This window comes from Aptenodytes patagonicus, chromosome 18 (genome assembly GCF_965638725.1).
Source record: "Aptenodytes patagonicus chromosome 18, bAptPat1.pri.cur, whole genome shotgun sequence".
Classification (NCBI taxonomy): Eukaryota; Metazoa; Chordata; class Aves; order Sphenisciformes; family Spheniscidae; genus Aptenodytes; species Aptenodytes patagonicus.
The window spans coordinates 12,275,009-12,283,143 of record NC_134966.1 but is presented as its reverse complement, the minus strand read 5'-3'; the positions used below and the strand labels follow the sequence as shown (position 1 = coordinate 12,283,143).

Sequence of the window (8,135 nt, the reverse complement as noted above, 5' to 3'; positions counted from 1 at the left end):
CCGCCACCCCGCGCCGGCCAGGGGCTAACGGCGCCAAAGCAAGACGTCGGGTGCTCAGGTCGCCGGCCCCCGCGCGTCCTCCCTTTTGTGGGGCTGTCACCCCGGTTCCAGCATCCAGTCACGTAGAGCCCGCCGGGAGGGTGCCCGTCCCCGGCGAGCTGTGGCACGGCCCTTAATCGCACCAGACAGTCGGGGTCTGCGCTCGTCAGCCCCCGCGGACCCGGGGATTTATTTCTGGTCTTTCTCGGCCACTGGGAAACTGGGTCACTGCGCGGCGCGGCCCGGTGCAGCATCTCTGGCACGTGAACGTGGCTTTCATTTATTTAATGTGCGTCGACTTCATATGTATACTTAAAGGCAATAATATGTCATAGCAAGGTTCCGGCGCTTTGAAAGTACGCTGTAGACTGCTGGAAAACATCTCGGGGGTTGTCTCCTCCAGAGCGGTTGGACGACTCCCACCCCATTCACTGGCAAAGCTGCCTCTGGACGATACGTAACGTCAAGGCGACTTTCCGTCTGTTTTGCAAGCGTCCCTGTTAGTAACAACACTGCTGTCGGAGCGCGGCGAGAACAGCTACTGCCGTTTTTATTGCAGGACAGAAATAAAATGCGTTAAGCATGTTCTCCAGTGAGACCACCTGATGATAACTGAGTTCCACTAACTTGCTGGTTTCGGTGGTTTTAGACTAACAAAACTCAAAGCTGCTCCCACGGACTTGTCTGTAACCTCTCCCTGTGCTGGAACAGTAAAGCGAGACACTCGGATGTCTCTGGAATATGGAATTGTGTAACGAAGTTGGGCTAACTTTGTTTTTGTAAAGTGTTTTCAGTGGGAATGCAAGACCATGGGGAGAAGTGGGGAGAAGTTAACGTACTTGCTCCATTTTCTCTCCTCATTCTTTTCCAGTCTTTTTAGTCTTCTTTCTCCGCTTGTTTTCTGTAGTTGACCTTTCTTTCTTCTCTGAGGACATTTTGACACGGGGAGACCAAAGTACTGGACACCCTCCTTGGAGTGGAGGTTGGACTAGATGATTCCTGAGGTCCCTTCCAACCTACGATCCTATAGGTGAAACATGCACCGTAGGAAAGGTTCTCTTTCTCTAACACTACAGGGCCATTCTCTCTCTGTTTGTGTTTTGCTGCTGTTAAAATGCTTTTAATAACGACTGCGGTAACCTACTGCTGATTCTGGATTCCTCTGCTTTGGTAGTTCGACAGTCCCAGCTCCCCGAGGCAGCGAGCACGCACTGGTGAAGCCGCAGGTGACTGGTCGAAAGGAAGGTGCTGCAGCAGTAACGCGGTTCATGCCCTTTTGTTGGTCTAGTAGAACCTGGGTTTGCTGAGCAGTTTCGGACGCATCATGATGTTTGCATTAGGAGCCCCTCCTGGGACACAGAGGAGTGGGAGGGGTGGGTGAGAGGTCCCTTTTGGGCATTCTTGACAGGGATTTCTATAGGATTCACCCTCAAGGGCTGGATGAATGCATAAATGGAAAATTAAAATGAAATGAAAAAACAAATGACAGTTACATGGAACTTATCCAAAAGGAAGCAATTTGGGGAAAAAAAAAAAGGTTAATATGCTGCTTTAATGGTGACCCAGGCTCGTATCAGTGTCACGCAGCTGCTATTGATGTGGATGAAGAGGTTGCCACCTCCTTGTCATGAGTGTGAAGGAGATAGCTCATATCTGCTGTCCGTTCTGCCCGCAATAACCATTCTAGTAACTTCTCCAGTTTCCAGACAGCTTCCTTTCTGTCTCCTCTTTCAAAGATTATCTTTCGCTTCTTGAGTCGCTTGACGATTCTTCTAAAACGTAGTTGATGCTATTGTTAAAATATGCGTTCTTGTGCATACTGGGGTATGAATGTGCTTCTGAGCGGTCAGTTCTGGGTCGCGCTGGCTGAAAAGCATGCAATATCTTTGATCTATTTATGAAAAATAAAAAATTGAGCTGTAAGAGTGTCTTTGAGGGTAGTATGGTCTTCATGAGCCATCTGAATGGCTACCAAACTCTAAGAGCTTTTACAGACTCCTGCGCGTGGCTTCGTAGACCTGCTGTACCTCCCAGGCCCCATATGGTGCCCAAGTAATGAAACCTTTTAATGTAATTTCCTTGTGTTTTCTGCTAATGCTTTATTCTTAAGACTTGCTTTAAAAAAACAAACAAGTGGGGCAAATTTTATTGAAAAACATTTAGGTCTATTGCCTAGAATGGATTCCAGCCTAGTGCTCTTGGTACGTTAGAAATCCTGAATTAGCAGTTATTTACTGCTGTCTGCCTAATACAAGATTGTGATAATTTTAAAACTTCAGTAACTAAGAGTCAGAAGTCCTCTGGTAAACCGATTTTAAGAGTTGCAGAAATAATATAAAAGTCCTCAAATATGCAATGTTAGGGTTTAGAAAAAGGAACAGTGTTTTGGCATAGTACGTGAACATAATCATATCCCAGTCTCCAGATACCTCTTTCTGTCTCCGATGTCAGAGGTGATCTTCAAATGGTTAAGCTGCTTGAATATTCTGAGGCTCGTCCTAATTATATTGCTCTCATTCTCAAAACACTAGGTCCTGTTCAGTTGGAATGTACATCGCGATTACTAAATTAGAACCGCGTTTCACTAAATCTATGGAAAACATCATTTCCCATTGGGAAACGAACTGCTGGAGCAGTCGTGGAGAACAAGTTCCCCAGGCAAGGGCACCGCAGCAGAGGATGTTCTGCCATGGCCGTTCCTGCAAGCAGGAGCTGGGCCCTGCAGGACCCTGTCAGTTATGATGGGGCTGGGAGGAGGAGGTGGGGGTTTGACCCAGTTTTTGACCCTTAAGCCATTTTACAATACTGTAATCAACTTTGTGTTATATTTTGCTGCAAAAAAATTTACCCAAGTCAAAAAGAAAAAGCAACGGAGATCTGTTGAGACATCTAAAAGAGAGGCAATGCGGTACTCCCTTGTGCTTCGCCCAGTTACTCTTGAGAGTTTCTGGCAGTTCCCGTCCTGGAGAAAACTGTGACAAGACAGGGGAAGGAGGAAGGAAGAATCTTCCAGTAAGTTTGCTCAGCTCCAATACGCTTGACGCAGACAGGCAAGCATCTGAGTCAAATGTGTCTCATTGCTCTTGATACCTTAGAGCCCAGCAAGCTAAGAAGTGAGGGCTTAAATGATAGATGCGTGCCTCTTTCTTCCCCTGTCTCATCTTCACTGCAGCTACAGAGCAGAGGTATACGTGAAGAGTGTTAATCCGAATGTAGGATTTGTGACTGTTTGGGACACTCTGCTGTTTTGTAAATAATCGCTTTCCTGGCTGCGCTTCTGATAACCGGTGGCTGCCCCGTCACCGCAGCGGCATCAGGAAAAGGGCAAGGCTGGCTTACTGCGGTCATCATCCGCATCGATGCTAACTTTGCTAACGGGTGAAGCGTACGTGAGAAATGCAGCAGCGGGAATATTTAGAAACCGGAAAGTCGGCTCTTAGCAGAGATGCAGCCTGACGGTGGGGTGAAGAGAAAGCAAAGGGGCTTAACTGATAGAGATGCCTTCAGACAAATTCATGATGATACGGTGTTTTACTGTCCATTCATTGACCGACTGCATTTTATTAAAATGTTACAGCAGCCTTCAGCATGAAGGCCAGCACTCCTTTTTACTCTAAAATAGTTCCTGCAGTTGAGGGCTGGGCTAAGCCTGAGTTACTGCTGTTCAGCATGGAGTGGAAGCGCCTCCCTTTTGGTGGCACGGTACAAGCTCCTGGGCACTATTTTTCCTTGGCCCTCGTTTCTGAAGAGTGTGAATTAAGTCGTGCAAAACCAACAACCGTTGTGACCGAGCGAGCAGATCCTGGCTCTGACAGAGGAGCCTGGAGTCCTGCACTGCACAACCTCGCCTCGTCCACCGACCTGCTAGGGGCACTGCGCTGGCCAGACCAGCTGGGTTATCTTCTTATCCCTCCCCATTGCTGTCCCTCTTCCTTTCCTTGGGAAATTGAAACGTGTCTATTGTTGAGTTCATTCAGGCAAGATTGTAAAACAAATTATTTAAGAAAATTGTTTGGAAAAAGTTAATTTGGGTCAAAGAGGGATTAACTGAGGAAATCGTTTCTACTTGTACATCCTTCTGCTAAGAAGTAAGCAAGGAAAAGCTTGAAAATAAACCTTGTCGAGCCCATTTTTTGGAGTTATTTTGTATGTGCTCTGTCCTTTCGGTAGCTTTCGTTACTTAAATCCATCTAACTCGATGAGGAAGGAAGGAGACTCAGTTTGAGAGCAAATTCAAAGTGAAAAGATTTGGCCAGTGACATGATGAAAGGGATAAGCGTAGGTAGAATGGGATTAAACAGAAGTATTCTTGGTATTGAACACATGGTTCAGAGGCCTCTACTTTAACGCTCTTTACAGTCTTATTTAAAGCTAGCTTTGTATCTCTTGCACGAAAAAGGAAGGAGAAAATTCATTTTAAAAAAATCAACATGAAACTGAGGGAGGTAGAAATTGTTTGACAGAATTGGTAGAAATTGATGAAGACTCACTACAAAACTTCAGGAGCAGCATCGGGGAAAGGACGCTTGGATTTGGAGTGGGTAATCTGAAGGAATTGTCCCTGCTCGCCCTGTCCGCAGCTGGCCGCTCCTCGGGTGCCGGGGCCGGAGCTGCCCGGCTGTCTGGTGGCAGCAGCTCACTGCTGGCATCCGGACGCCGCGTGGGAAGGGGCTTGGCCGCAGCATTTCCCCTGGTTCATCGTGCAGAGGGGAAGCAGTGACAAAACAGCGGTGGATTTCAGTCTTGCTTTTCTGTGCATACAGTTTCCTCTCTGCTTTAAAACCTCAGTTAAAAAAAGTAGCCTCTAAAAGCGGAATTACATGGGCCTTCCAAAGTATTCCCATTTATTACCGTTAAAATGTGTTCTGTATACAAAACAGCATAGTGTTTTATACTATAGTATGGCACAGAGACAGTGACGCTACGTGTTGTGCAAAGTCAGTTATCCTCACAACATTGAGAGTTAGGGAGTAGCTTGAATTCTCTCACTCGAGGAGTAAACAAGAGGGAAAAATGAAGGCATAAGAGCAAAACTAAGTACCGAGTCAGCGGAAGAGCCAGGAATGGGGTCTGCTAACTCTGTGCATGTATTTGTTTTTTAGGGTATGCTGCCAGTATTAAAAACAAAAGAATTGGCTCAGTTTCCACGTTTCAGCTATGAAAAATGCATGTCTGTATTCCTGTAATCAGGGGAGCACTTGTACTCAAAGAGAGGAACGCTGCAGGTTAGCACTCTGACAGTGTCCCTGTGGCTGTCTTTTTCTCGGTGGCTGTCACCTTCTGTAGTCGTCAAGTGGATAAAGAATTTTTGTCATGCTGCTTCATGAATGAAGTCTGTGCTCTTAAAGAGCATAAGAATTAGCTCTGAAGTATGCATTATCACAAAGCCGATGATGATGTTGAAAATCATAAAAACTAAAATATACTTTCACTCCATTTTCAATTTCTCTTATCACGACTCTGAGGAGGTACAGAGTCTGGTTTTAGTTTGTCATGCTGGTTTTTTTTCCTGGCTGCTGCTAAAATGCTTGGGACTGTGGAGAGCTACCAGCCCTTTGCTTTTAGCATCATTCAAAAACCTTCCATTTAGAAACCATTCTGATATCTTGGTGGTTTTTTTCTTCTTCGTCTTTTTTTAACTACTAAGGAAATTTGCATGAAAATGGAATCATTGTTTCTGAAGAGTTCCATCTGCTCCTGCTGCTTATTCTGTAGCTGAAGTCATAATCCTCTGTTTGTGAAATTTCCCATTGAAGACATTTTTGGCTTGTTATAGTTTCAGCACAAAATTTCAGAACAGAGGAAATATAGAAGCTTCACCTAAAAAAAAAAAAAAAAAAAAGAAAAAGCCTTGAGATGACATCAGAACTACAAGTGCATCTGCAGTCAATACACTGTAATTCCGTAGGGACTGAGTGAATAGGAAATGGGACAGTAAGTGAGGTGTGCAAGGCTTGGGGCGGGAAAATGCATTTCCTCACAGTGTCAGAGCTTTGGCTAGGTGTAGTGAAGGAATAATAATTTTCTGGTTGGCTCGGTATATTAGTATTCCTTTTGGCCGAAGTCGAAGGGCAGGGTTGATTCGGGGTAATAGGGATGCTAAAACCAGCATGAGAGAAACGAGCAAAGTCCCTTTAAAAGAGCTTTAGCCAGAAGGGAACAGCCAGGCTTCTTCCGAGCAGTTAGGAGGATCCATCGGCTGGATATTCATTTAGCCGCTCTCACAGCCCTGTATCTACTTCAGAGGAATATTCTGCAAATGAACAGGATTTTTTGTTGTTGTTCTAATTCCTTCTGTTCCTGGGATTTATGCGCTTTACATACATTTATGTGTAATGCCATGCTCGTGTGTGACCGCATGAAAATGCTGAACACATTCTTCCAGTCGAAGCAGTAGGAAATGGAGAATCCCGTGGGCTGGGAGGTGACACTTGTCCTGCTAGGACCTCTGTCGCTATGCAGAAATACTGCAGGAAAGTGGGTCAGGGTGAGCAGCCCTGGGAGCAGCCGCGCGCCGCAAACCCACCGCAGCGGGCTGACGGCTCCCACCACGCGAGGAGGGCAGCAGATCACCGTAAGGACCTGGGTGTGGACGGTGATAACGTCTGTGGCGGCGACGAGCCTTCGTTCAAAAGATATTCTGAGAGAACTAGTGACCTCTTTTTGCATCCTCATTTACGGGACTGTTTTCTGCACCACGTGTGGTATTTGTGAAAAACATTGCATATGTATGAACTAGGCTGTGCTTTAAAGTAGGTAATACGTAGTTCTGCTTAGGAAAAACAATTCATCTCAAACATTTGGCATTTTCTCTATTAATTAAATTGTGGTGTGCACGTGTACCCCTGTGTGCAGTACCTGTGCTCGAGGACTGCCTTATTAACCCTTCCCGATATTAGCAGTTTCCAGAACAGCCTTCTCACCATCGTCACTGCAGACTGAATTCACACACTGCTCCTGCTCATCCCCTACGCTCTTGGTTATCTCATTCCCTGTGTGATGGCTATAACGGCATGTTCCTTCTTTTCCCAAGCAATGCCACGTCCGCGCAGCTCTGAAACTCCAGCAGCGGGAGATGGGTCGACAGGTCACATCCCACTGAACACCGTCCCCTGGCTGGACACTCGCTGGGCTGCCCGTGCGGGTCCCTCTCTGGGTTGTTTTAGCTTCTCCCCATCTGTTGGCTGCTGAACTCATAGAATCATAGAATCCATCATTGAGGTTGGAAAAGACCTGTAAGATCATCGAGTCCAACCCTCTACCCTTTGTAAAATCTCTCCATATAGTAATCCCTTCACAGGAATTGGCTCCTGCAGGTTGTTGGTCCACAGCTCTGTCTGCAACTCAAGCACAACCTTTAACGGTTTTTCAACTTTGTATACAAATCAGATGTATAATTTACCTCTTTAGGGACAAAGGGTAGCTGATATCAACAAATCTGCATGCTTTGCATGCAGTTGTGCTTTGTAAGCGCCACAGGAAATATACTTAGCTAAACAAAGTCGTAATTACGTGCAGCTTCCTACCTCTGTTTTCTTGCTGTTCTGTATCACGTTAGTGCTCAAGTACCAGTTATTTAGGAAAGCTCCCCACATATGCCTCGTCCCAATCAGTCTCTTACTCCCTTGTTGCCAGCTGCTTTTTCTCCTCCATCTTCTCTCTTATCTGTCCCTGGCCTTCAGAGCCTTTTTAAGAGATAATTTAAGTCTTCTTGTCAGGTAAAGCCTGGCCACTTGTGCTGGGTGAGGCACTGCTCCGCTGCTCCCTGGGTGGACGGAGTTCAGCCGGGAGAGGCTGTCCTGCCCTGCCTAAAGGCCATCTTTTCATCCACGGGCTCCCGCTGAATCCACAGTTCTTACCATCTAACAACTCTGTGTAGTTATCTCTGTGGTGGTGCCTTCCAGAGGTTTGTCGGGAGCTGGGGAGAAGGCACTGGAGAAGGCATGCAACCTCCCGGCTCAAAGCACAGCTCTCGCGCCGCCGGTTACAGGCCCTGGCATCCCGCAAAATTAATTAGTTGGACACAGATTGCAACAGTAGATATTGGCAGAGGATAATGGCCTGTATTCTGTGGATATTGAATGCTTTTGGAAGAG

At 46.3% G+C, this 8,135-nt stretch overlaps 1 protein-coding gene across 2 annotated transcripts in view; it reads left to right on the top strand.

Annotated features, from left to right (window-relative positions):
* The window catches only part of NR6A1 (nuclear receptor subfamily 6 group A member 1), a 74,991-nt gene that overhangs the window by 24,098 nt on the left and 42,758 nt on the right, over positions 1-8,135 (top strand). The window lies entirely within an intron of this gene.